This window comes from Triticum dicoccoides, chromosome 1B (assembly GCF_002162155.2).
Source record: "Triticum dicoccoides isolate Atlit2015 ecotype Zavitan chromosome 1B, WEW_v2.0, whole genome shotgun sequence".
Taxonomy (NCBI): domain Eukaryota; kingdom Viridiplantae; phylum Streptophyta; class Magnoliopsida; order Poales; family Poaceae; genus Triticum; species Triticum dicoccoides.
The window spans coordinates 402,573,523-402,585,847 of NC_041381.1; positions in this window are offsets into that span (position 1 = coordinate 402,573,523).

Below are 12,325 nucleotides of genomic sequence, written 5' to 3' on the forward strand. Positions count from 1 at the left end.
CGAATCACTCCGAAACCATTCCCGTGTCCGAATATAACCTTCCAATATATCAATCTTTACCTCCTCGACCATTTCTAGACTCCCCGTCATGTCCGTGATCTCATCCGAGACTCCGAACAAACTGTGGTCATCAAATCACATAACTCATAATACAAATCGTCATCGAACATTAAGCGTGCGGACCCTACGTGTTCGAGAACTATGTAGACATGACCGAGATGTATCTCCGGTCAATAAACAATAGCGGAACCCGGATGCTCATATTGGTTCCTACATATTCTACGAACATCTTTATCGGTCAAACCGCATAACAACATACGTCATTCCCTTTGTCAACAGTATGTTACTTGCCCGAGATTTGATCATCGGTACCATCATACCTAGTTCAATCTTTTTACCGACGAGTCTGTTTACTCGTTTTGTAATGCTTCATCTCGCAACTAACTCATTAGTCACATTACTTGCAAGGCTTATAGTGATGAGCATTACCAAGAGGGCCCAAAGATACCTCTCCAACACACAGAGTGACAAATCCTAATCTTGACCTATGCCAACCAAACAAACACCTTCGGAGACACCTGTAGAGCATCTTTATAATCACCCAGTTACGTTGTGATGTTTGATAGCACACAAGGTGTTCCTCTGGTATTCGGGAGTTGCATAATCTCATAGTCAGAGGAACATGTATAAGTCATGAAGAAAGCAGTAGCAATAAAACTGTAACGATCATAATGCTAATCTAACGGATGGGTCTTGTCCATCACATCATTCTCTAATGATGTGATCCTGTTTATCAAATGACAACACATGTCCATGGTTAGGAAACATAACCATCTTTGAATAACGAGCTAGTCAAGTAGAGGCATACTAGGGACACTATGTTTTGTCTATGTATTCACACATGTACTAAGTTTCCGGTTAATACAATTCTAGCATGAATAATAAACATTTATCATGATATAAGGAAATATAAATAACAACTTTATTATTGCCCTAGGGCATATTTCCTTCAGTCTCCCACTTGCACTAGAGTCAATAATCTAGATTGCAAAGTAATGATTCTAACACCCATGGAGTCTTGGTGCTGATCATGTTTTGCTCGTGGAAGAGGCTTAGTCAACGGGTCTGCAACATTAAGATCCGTATGTATCTTGCAAATCTCTATGTCTCCCTCCGCGACTTGATGGCGGATGGAATTGAAGCGTCTCTTGATGTGTTTGGTTCTCTTGTGAAATCTGGATTCCTTTGCCAAGGCAATTGCTCCAGTATTGTCACAAAATATTTTCATTGGAGCCGATGCACTAGGTATTACACCTAGATCGGATATTAACTCCTTCATTTGCTGCTTCAGAAGTAGGTATGTACTCCGCTTCACACGTAGATCCCGCCACGATGCTCTGCTTGGAACTACACCAACTGACTGCTCCACCATTCAATATAAATATGTATCCAGATTGTGACTTAGAGTCATACAGATCAGTGTCAAAGCTTGCATCACCGTAACCATTTATGACAAGCTCTTTGTCACCTCCATAAATGAGAAACATATCCTTAGTCCTTTTCAGGTATTTCAGGATGTTCTTGACTGCTGTCCAGTGCTCCACTCCAGGATTAATTTGGTACCTCCCTGCTATACTTATAGCAAGGCACACATCAGGTCTGGTACACAACATTGCGTACATGATAGAACCTATGGCTAAGGCATAGGGAATGAATTTCATTTTCTCTTATCTTCTGTAGTGGTCGGGCATTGAGTCTGACTTAACTTCACAGCTTGTAACACAGGCAAGAACCCTTTCTTTGATTGATCTATTTTGAACTTCTTCAAAACTTTATCAAGGTATGTGCTTTGTGAAAGTCCAATTAAGCGTCTTGATCTATCTCTATAGATCTTGATGCCCAATATGTAAGCAACTTCACCGAGGTCTTTCATTGAAAAATTCTTATTCAAGTATCCTTTTATGTTATCCAGAAATTATGTATTATTTCCAATCAACAAAATGTCATCCACATATACTATTAGAAATGCTACACAACTCACACTCACTTTCTTGTAAATACATGCTTCTCCAAAAGTCTGTATAAAACCATATGCTTTGATCACATTATCAAAGCGTAGATTCCAACTCCGAGGGGCTTGCACCAGTCCATAAATGGATTGCTGGAGCTTGCACACTTTGTTAGCACCCTTTGGATCGACAAAACCTTCTGGTTGCATCATATACAACTCTTCTTTAAGAAATCCATTAAGGAATGCAATTTTGACATCCATTTGCCAAATTTCATAATCATAAAATGTGGCAATTGCTAACATGATTCGGACAGACTTAAGCGTCGCTACGGGTGAGAAGGTATCATCGTAGTCAACTCCTTGAACTTGTCGAAAACCTTTCACAACAAGTCGAGCTTTGTAGATAGTAACATTACCGTTAGCGTCAGTCTTCTTCTTGAAGATCCATTTATTTTCTATGGCTTGCCGATCATCGGGCATGTACACCGAAGTCCACACTTTGTTTTCATACATGGATACCATCTCAGATTTCATGGCCTCAAGCCATTTTGTGGAATCTGGGCTCATCATCGCTTCCTCATAGTTCATAGGTTCATCATGGTCTAGTAACATGACTTCCAGAACAGGATTACCGTACCACACTAGTGCGGACCGTACTCTGGATGACCTACGAGGTTCAGTAGTAACTTGATCTGAAGTTTCATGATCATCATCATTAGCTTCCTCACTAATTGGTGTAGGAAACACTAGAACTAATTTCTGTGATGAAATACTTTCCAATTCGGGAGAAGGTACAATTTCCCCATCAAGTTATACTTTCCTCCCACTCACTTCTTTCGAGAGAAACTCCTTCTCTAGAAAGGATCCATTCTTAGCAATGAATATCTTGCCTTCGCATCTATGATAGAAGGTGTACCCAACAGTTTACTTTGGGTATCCTATGAAGACACACTTCTCCGATTTGGGTTCAAGCTTATCAGGTTGAAGCTTTTTCACATAAGCATCACAACCCCAAACTTTAAGAAACGACAACTTGGGTTTCTTGCCAAACCACAATTCTTATGGTGTCATCTCAACGGATTTCGATGGTGCCCTATGTAACGTGAATGCAGCCGTCTCTAAAGCATAACCCCAAAATGATAGCGGTAAATCAGGAAGAGACATCATAGATCGCACCATATCCAATAAAGTACGATTATGACATTTGGGCACACCATTACGTTGTGGTGTTCTAGGTGGCGTGAGTTGCAAAACTATTCCACATTGTTTCAAATGAAGACCAAACTCGTAACTCAAATATTCGCCTCCACGATCAGATCGTAGAAACTTTATTTTCTTGTTACAATGATTTTCCACTTCACTCTGAAATCCTTTGAACTTTTCAAATGTTTCAGGCTTATGTTTCATTAAGTGGATATACCCATATCTGCTCAAATCATCTATGAAGGTTAGAAAATAACGATACATGCCACGAGCCTCAACACTCATTGGTCCGCACACATCGGTATGTATTATTTCCAATAAGTTAGTAGCTCGTTCCATTGTTCTGGAGAACAGATTTTAGTCATCTTGCCCATGAGGCATGGTTCGCAAGCACCAAGTGATTCATAATTAAATGATTTCAAAAGCCCATCAGCATGGAGTTTCTTCGTGCGCTTTACACCAATATGACCTAAACGGCAGTGCCACAAATAAGTTGCACTATCATTATCAACTTTGCATCTTTTGGCTTCAATATTATGAACATGTGTATCACCACGATCGAGATTCAACGAAAATAGACCACTCAACAAGGGTGCATGACCATAAAAGATATTACTCATATAAATAGAATAACCCGTCGGATATCAGGTTCCGGCAAAACCCTTAATGTTCGAACTCTGGGGTGCGCACGAAGATCTTCTCCCTACCGATTCACGCCCTGAAACCTTGCCGTGAATCTAAGCTAGCACGATGATCAACACATGAGACACAAGATTTATACATGTATGGGCCACCATTGTGGTTTAATACCCTACTCCTGTGTGTGGTGTGGCGGATTGCCTCTTGGGTTGATGATGAACAGTACAGAGGAAGAACAGCCTCGCGAGGGATGTTCTTGTGGTGGTGGTGTTCTACTTGGGAAGGATTCGATCGGATGTCGACCAGATGCCTCTCTACTATGGTGGCTATCTCTATATATAGAGGCCCTGGTCCTCTTCCCAAATATTGAGCGGGAAGGGAGCCGACAACGGACATTTTGAAAGGGGACAACTAGTACAATATATCCTAACTAAAGGTGGTCTTCGACTGCCAAAGGCACTGGTGATGACGCTGTCTTGTGCTCCACGGTGACCTCCATCCTGCAGTCCTGCTGGCCTTCGTGTCGTTGCACCAATATGGAAACCATTGCTTGATGCCTCGGTACTCCACGCTTGCGCTTGCCCCCTTTGCACCAAAGAGGAAATGAGGACACTGTGCAGGCTGGCGTCCGCCTAGCGCCCGTCTGGTCTTGATCATCATGGCTTGCGTCATGAGCACCTCGCGAGGTACCCCTTGCCTTGATCTCTCCTCCTCATCGCGAGCCTGCCTGGTGAGGCCGCCCCTGGGGGGGGGGCCTTGTGTCGTCCGCCCCGCGAGGCTTGCCCCCTCGCGAGGGTCTTGAACTTGGGTTGATGAAGACGGGCCGTACTGGGTTGCTGGTTGAGCCACGCTGCAGGCTGCAGGCAGGCAAGTCTGGGGACCCTCGTTCCTAGGACGCCAACGGTAGCCCCTGGGACCAAGGCGTGCTCGGACTTGGCTTAGCAGCAAAGCCAAAGGGAAAGTGCGGAGCGCCACAGGCCCCAACAGCCCGCGGCCTTGGTCGCCACGTGGCGGTTGATTGGACGTGGGCGTCTCCGCTTCCCCACGCTGCCTCGGCAACTGCCCGACTGACAAAAAGGCTAGCCTGGGTAAGGCTTACGTTCATTGCTCTCCTTTGCCTTGCTCCAGATCCCCTCCCTGCTCTCTTGCTTCCGAAATCTCCAGATCCGCCCCATCCTTCCCCTTTCAGCAAGCAATGGCGCCCCGCAAGGCCATGGCCGAGGCCCTGCCGGCCTGGTACTCGCCGGCCCTGGATCCCCCCAACATGACGGAGAAGAGTCTCGTTGCTATGTGCTCGATGACGATGGCGCAGGCCAGTGAGATGGGGGGGACCGTACTCCGGGCCGGCTCCGCCATGTCGGAGGCTAAGGGGAGCACCTTCTACCCCTTCTGCATGAGCACCATCATCGCCGGCCTGGTTCCTCCCTTCTTCGAGTTCTTCTACGCCGTCCTCCGCCATTACAGGTTACAGGCCCTTCATCTCCATCCCAACTCCGTTCTCCTCTTGTCGATTTTCGCCTACTACTACAAGGCGCACGTTGGGGTGATGCCGTCCGTGAATCTGCTGCGCCACTTCTTCTCCCTCCGAATTGACGGCGTCACACCTCAGCGTGCGCTGGCTTCGTCGCGTACTCCAAGGCCAACGCAATCTCGAAGACCGGGAAGAGGGTCGATGGCTTCCAAAGCAAGTGGGTCATGATGGATGCCAGATGCATCTAATCTCGGCTAGTGTTGCCAACGGAGCAACCCCAGCCCGACGAGGCATGGTCTCGTGCGAAGCTTGATGACCGACGGGCAAAATCAGTGCTGGAGAAGATGAACGCCGACCTGAGGCCAGGCAACATGAAGGCTGTGAAGCTGACCGGGCCACGCTCCTGAGGGAGTTCCTGACGCAGCGGGTGGATCCACTTCAGGTGCACTCGCGTCTGTTGTGGAGGCTTGGGGGTGCGGACGACGATTTCCTCCTGAACTCGGTGGCCCTGGAGAAGCCGCTGGCTGGGGCCAAGGACGGCCCCTCCCAGCTACTTCCCTTCTTGGTCGAAGCGCTTGAGGAAGTCATGACCGGCGTCGGCCCCATGGCCAAGGTTGAAGCTCATGTCCTTTCCTCTGTGGAGCTGACGCGTGCCCTTAGCCACGTCTACCTTCGTGACCTTGACGCCAACCTCGACGAGCTGCTGGAGCCTGTGGACGCCGAGCGCTCCGCCGCTGCTGCTGAAGCCGTGAAGGGCCGAGTGGAAGCTTTGCTGGCGAAGTTCCGCGCCTTTGCCACCGTGCCCAGGGCAGGTGCTACTAATTCCGCGGCCTCGGGAGGTGGAGCTGATGAGGGTAACACCACCACGGAGGTAGGTCTCCTGACGAATGATGGCGTTGCCCAAGGGTGATCTTCTCGCGGCTTCTTTCCTGTTTTAAATCCTGCAACATGCACCATGCCTCGTGGAGGCGTTTAAACTTGTGTTTGGTATCGTGAAGACAATTATGGTTTGTAATATTTGCTTATGGATTTGCTTCGAGATTTTGCGGTTTCCTTCCTATTTGCTTTGTTGTTCTACGTCGGCAGGGCCCGGCCCCGTGCATACCTCAATCGCTGTTAGCCCCGACCGGATCACCAGGACGGGACTAAGGGGTGAGGGGCTACGTGACAAGTTAGGCTCCTGAGTCGCGATGCTCAGGAGTCCCCCTTGACGCGCAAACAACAAATAGGGAGGGAGTGTAGGAGTAGATCTGTCGTTCTACGTCGGGAGGGCCCGGCCCCGCACATACCTCAACCGCCGTTAGCCTTGCAGAACTAAGGAGTGAGGGGCTACGTGACCAGTTAGGCTCCTGAGTCGCGATGCTCAGGAGTCCCCCTTGACGCGCAAATGGTCTTCATACCTTGGCTCCACTCGGGGAGGGGCGTGCGACGACCAGGTCCGAGGGACCTGGCTGGGTGGCGTGCGCTCGAACGTGACCCGGGCGCAGCCCCCGTGTCCACCCCCCTCGCATGACGCTCCCGTGGGGAGGTGTTGCGATGAGGCCAGACACTGAGCTCTGGCCTCCTTGAGGTTGATACGGCCGTGGGCCGCCCTCAGTTGTTTATCACCAGCGCGGAGCATAGCGCTTCCGTATGTGTACGGGCATACCCGCTCCTCTGTAGTGTCGTCAGCCAGCGCGGAGCATGGTGCTTCCACTGGTACGTGGGAGGGGGGGCCCTTCCGGGAGGAGCCCCCGGGGCATGTGCAGCCCTGCCCTGACATGTGGCTTGCATGGCAGGGCTGGACGAGGTGTATCTGGGCACTCGTGAGCCAACGCGGGATTCACTAGCCCCACCTCAAGGCGGGTTGCGCCTGGTCTTGAGCCTTGGGCGGCTAAATGTTCCTGCGAGATGGTTAGATACAAATGTTCTACGTCCTCAGGTCCCGGCCCTCGAGCAAGCTTAGCCGCCGCTGGTATGCCAGGTCAGAATGCCGTGGACAAGGCCAAGGGGTGAGGGCTGGAGAGCTAGTAAGAGCTCCTGAGTCGTGATGCTCAGGAGCCCCCCTTTTAATGTGCAAGAAACTTGCATGAGGGAGAGAAGGCCCGTAGTAGGTGGCATATTACAATCATAGGCATGTTAAGCATGAAAGGAAAATTAGCTTAGATAAATGCAGGAGGGATACATGCCATTGGGTCAGGCCTGATCGGCTTGGGGATGATGCAGCCCGAGGGGCGCCCCCAGCAAGGTAAACTAAAGACATAAGCAAAAGGGATACATGCCACAGGGACAGACCCACACGACCTAGGAATGATGCAGCCCTGAGGGCGTTCCCAGCTGAAATGAACTCGAAAGATGTCACCTGATACCATTGCAGAGGAGGTGCTGGAGTAGCTGAAGATGCGCGGTGAAGAGACTGACCCTCACGAGCCACCGGAGCCCTGAGCCTTGGGAGGCTCTGGGGGTCCGGGCGGTTCCTCGAGGACCATCTCCATCTCCGCCAGGACCGCGTGATTCCTGGCCTCCTGAGCTACCACAATGCTCTGTAGGTGGCGGTGATGAGTAGCGGCCGTGTTCGGCAGATCGACAGGCATGCGAACGTAGCTGTGCGGCGGACCCTTGCAGCGTCCCACGCGCGAAGGCTAGAGGCGCTCCTGAGACGCGGCTCGGTTGATCCCTGGGAAGTCGATGCAGACGCGTAGCCCGCCATCCTCGCCTGGATGGGGAGCTACGCCAGGCAGGCGGCGATTGCCGCATATGACTCTTGATTCCTGAAACTCCTGAGTGGTCTTGGTGATGAACTCCCGAGGGTTGGGTCTTCCTTGACCCATGCCTTCCTGAGGCAAACGTGCTGCGAAGCACGCCTCCAAGTGGTGCCCGAGCGCCTCCCTCGTGATCTTGGCAAAGTTTGAGGCCCTCTAGAAGAGAGCCCTCGAGCCCTGCCCGAGGAGGGAGCCGGGCACGCCTTCCTATTTGATGGAGGGAGGCACCCCTTGCACGGGCGCGGATCCTGAGGCGATACCTCCGGAGACGCCAACCTCCTGAGGCCTTGGGCTGGGCGATGTCTTCTTCTTCTTGGGAACTGCCTCAGGAGGGTTCTCGCTCTTGTTGTCCGGGCCCTCGATCGATGCAGCTTGAAAGGCGCGCTCGAGAGAGCACACCGCATCCTTCTCTTTGCAGGGGACTGTGATGATTCTGCCGCTTCCTGGCATCTTGAGGATGTTGTAACCACAGTGGGTCACTGCCATGAACTTGGCCAGGGCTGGATACCCGAGGATGGCATTGTATGGTAGGAGAATGTGGGCGACGTCGAAGTTGATGATCTCGGTACGGTAGTTGTTGCGCTGCCCAAAAATGACAGGGAGGCGGACCTGCCCTATCGGGGTAGTGGAGCCGTCAGTGACTTCTAAGAAAGGCTTGGTAGGCTGAAGTTGATCATATGGCACTTGAAGGTTGTTGAACATCTCGACGGAAATGACATTGATCCCTGTGCCGCCATCAATGAGGGCCCTGATAACTTGCACGTTGCTGATGACTGGGGAGCAAAGCATTGGGAGGACGCCAGTTGTGGCCGCCACACTTGAGTTGATCTGCTAAGATGAAAGTGATGGCGCATGTGGACCATCAGAGCGGGCGTGTGGCCTCGAGCTTGGGGGGGGGGCTACATTCACCTCGCGAGCAAACTGCTTGAAGATGCGCTGAGAGGCTGGGGCAAGGGCGCCGCTCAGGATGCAAACGATAGCACGAGGCTCCTGGAACCCCCCAACCCTCTCGTCCTGGTGGTGGTCATCATTCCTTATTGGCGGTGGTGGCAGAGGAGTAAGGCCTGCGTTGCCCTGCGGGCGGTCCTCGCGAGGCTGATCCCTCCAATCCCCCTCGCGAGGCTGGTCCTACCAGCGATCCTCGCAAGGGAGGTCACGCCACTCCTGGTGAGGGCGTCGGTCGTCCCATCGTCCTCCACCTCTTTCTCCTCCTCGGCCGTAGCCCCGGTCGTTGCACTCGGGGCGTTTACCGATGCGTCCTTCTCGAACGGCTCTGAGTTCCTGGCATTCGTTAGTGTTGTGGGTGTAGAGGTTGTGGTAGGCGCAGAACCGGTTGCCTTTAGACGACTCCGGCTGGTTGATAACCCACAAGTGTAGGGGATCGCAACAGCTTTCGAGGGTAGTGTATTCAACCCAAATTTATTGATTCGACACAAGGGGAGCCAAAGAATATTCTTAAGTATTAGTAGTTGAGTTGTCAATTCAACCACACCTGGATAACTTAGTATCTGCAACAATTAGTAGCAAAGCGGTACGATAGTAATGGTAACAGTGGCAAAAGTAAAGATAATAGTTTTGCAGTAATTGTAACAGTAGCAACGGAAAAGTTAATAAGCGAAGCACAAGATGTGAAAAGCTCATAGGCATTGGATCAGTGATGGATAATTATGTCGGATGCGATTCCTCATGTAATAGCTATAAAATAGGGTGACACAGAACTAGCTCCAGTTCATCAATGTAATGTAGGCATGTATTCCGAATATAGTCATACGTGCTTATGGAAAAGAACTTGCATGACATCTTTTGTCCTACCCTCCCGTGGCAGCAGGGTCCTAGTGGAAACTAAGGGATATTAAGGCCTCCTTTTAATAGAGAACCAGAACAAAGCATTAGCACAAAGTGAATAGATGAACTCCTCAAACTATGGTCGTTACCGAGAAGTATCCCGATTATTGTCACTTCGGGGTTGTCGGATCATAACACATAGTAGGTGACTATAGACTTGCAAGATAGGATCAAGAACACACATATATTCATGAAAACATAATAGGTTCAGATCTGAAATCATGGCACTCGGGCCCTAGTGACAAGCATTAAGCATAGCAAAGTCATAGCAACATCAATCTCAGAACATAGTGGATACTAGGGATCAAACCCTAACAAAACTAACTTGATAACATGGTAAATCGCATCCAACCCATCACCGTCCAGCAAGCCTATGATGGAATTACTCACGCACGGCGATGAGCATCATGAAATTGGTGATGGAGGATGGTTGATGATGACGACGACGACGAATCCCCCTCTCCGGAGCCCCGAACGGACTCCAGATCAGCCCTCCCGAGAGAGATTAGGGCTTGGCGGCGGCTCCATATCATAAAACGCGATGAAACTTTCTCTCTGATTCATTTCTCCACAAAACGGAATATATAGAGTTGGAGTTGAGGTCGGCGGAGCTCCAAGGGGCCCACGAGATAGGGGGGCACGCCCAGGGGGGAGGCGCTCCCCCCACCCTCATGGACAGGGTGTGGGCCCCCCTGGTCTTCATCTTTTGCCAATATTTTTTTATATTTTCCAAAACTTATCTCCATGGATTTTTAGGTCATTCCGAGAAATTTTGTTTTCTGCACAATAAACAACATCATGGCAGTTCTGCTGAAAACAGCGTCAGTCCGGGTTAGTTTCATTCAAATCATGCAAGTTAGAGTCCAAAACAAGGGCAAAAGTGTTTGGAAAAGTAGATACGTTGGAGACGTATCAACTCCCCCAAGCTTAAACCTTTGCTTGTCCTCAAGCAATTCAGTTGATAAACTGAAAGTGATAAAGAAAAACTTTTGCAAACTCTATTTGCTCTTGTTGTTGTAAATATGTAAAGCTAGCATTCAAGTTTCAGCAAGTATTATGAACTAACCATACTCACAATAACACTTAGGTCTCACAATTACGCATATCAATGGCATAATTAGCTAGCGAGCCATAATAATAAATCTCGGATGACAACACTTTATCAAAACAATCATAATATGATATAACAAAATGGTATCTTGCTAGCCCTTTCTGAGACCGCAAAACATAAATGCATATCACCTTTAAAGATCAAGGACTGACTAAACATTGTAATTCATGGTAAAAGAGATCCAGTCAAGTCATACCCAATATAAACCAATAGTAATGAATGCAAATGACGGTGTGCTCTCCAGCGGGTGCTTTTTAATAAGGTGATGACTCAACATAAAAGTAAATAGATAGGCCCTTCGCAGAGGGAAGCATGGATTTGTAGAGGTGCCGGAGCTCGATTTTAAAATAGAGATGAATAACATTTTGAGCGGCATACTTTCACTGTCAACACAACAACTATGAGATGGCTATATCTTCCATACTACATGCATTATAGGATGTTCCCAAATAGAATGGTAAAAGTTTATACTCCCCCACCACCAACAAGCATCAATCCATGGCTTGCTTGAAACAACGAGTGCCTCCAACTAACAACATCCCTGGGGGAGTTTTGTTTAATTATATTGATTTGCTTTGATCTTTTTGGATCATGGGACTGGGCATCCCGGTTACCGACCCTTTCTCGTGAATGAGGCGGAGTCCACTCCTCTTGAGAATAATCCACCTAGCATGGAAGATACAGGAAGCCCTAGTTGAAACATGAGTTGCTCGAGCATACAGAACAAAATTTCATTTGAAGGTTTGGAGTTTGGCACATACAAATTTACATGGAACGACAGGTAGATACCTCATATAGGAAGGTATGGTGGACTCATATGGAACAACTTTGGGGTTTATGGAGTTTGGATGCACAAGCAGTATTCCCGCTTAGTACAGGTGAAGGCTAGCAAAAGACTGGGAAGCGACCAACTGAGAGAGCGACGACAGTCATGAACATGCATTAAAATTAATTCACACCGAGTACACGCATGAGTAGGATATAATCCACCATGAACATAAATATCATGAAGGCTATGTTGATTTGTTTCAACTGCATGCGTGAACATGTGCCAAGTCGAGTCACTCAATTTATTCAAAGGAGGATACCATCCCATCATACCACATCATAATCATTTTAATAGCATGTTGGCACGCAAGGTAAACCATTATAACTCATAGCTAATCAAGCATGGCACAAGCAACTATAATCTCTAAATGTCACTGCAAATATGTTTACTTCATAATAAGCTGAATCAGGAACGATGAACTCATCATATTTACAAAAACAAGAGAGGTCAAGTTCATACCAGCTTCTCTCATATC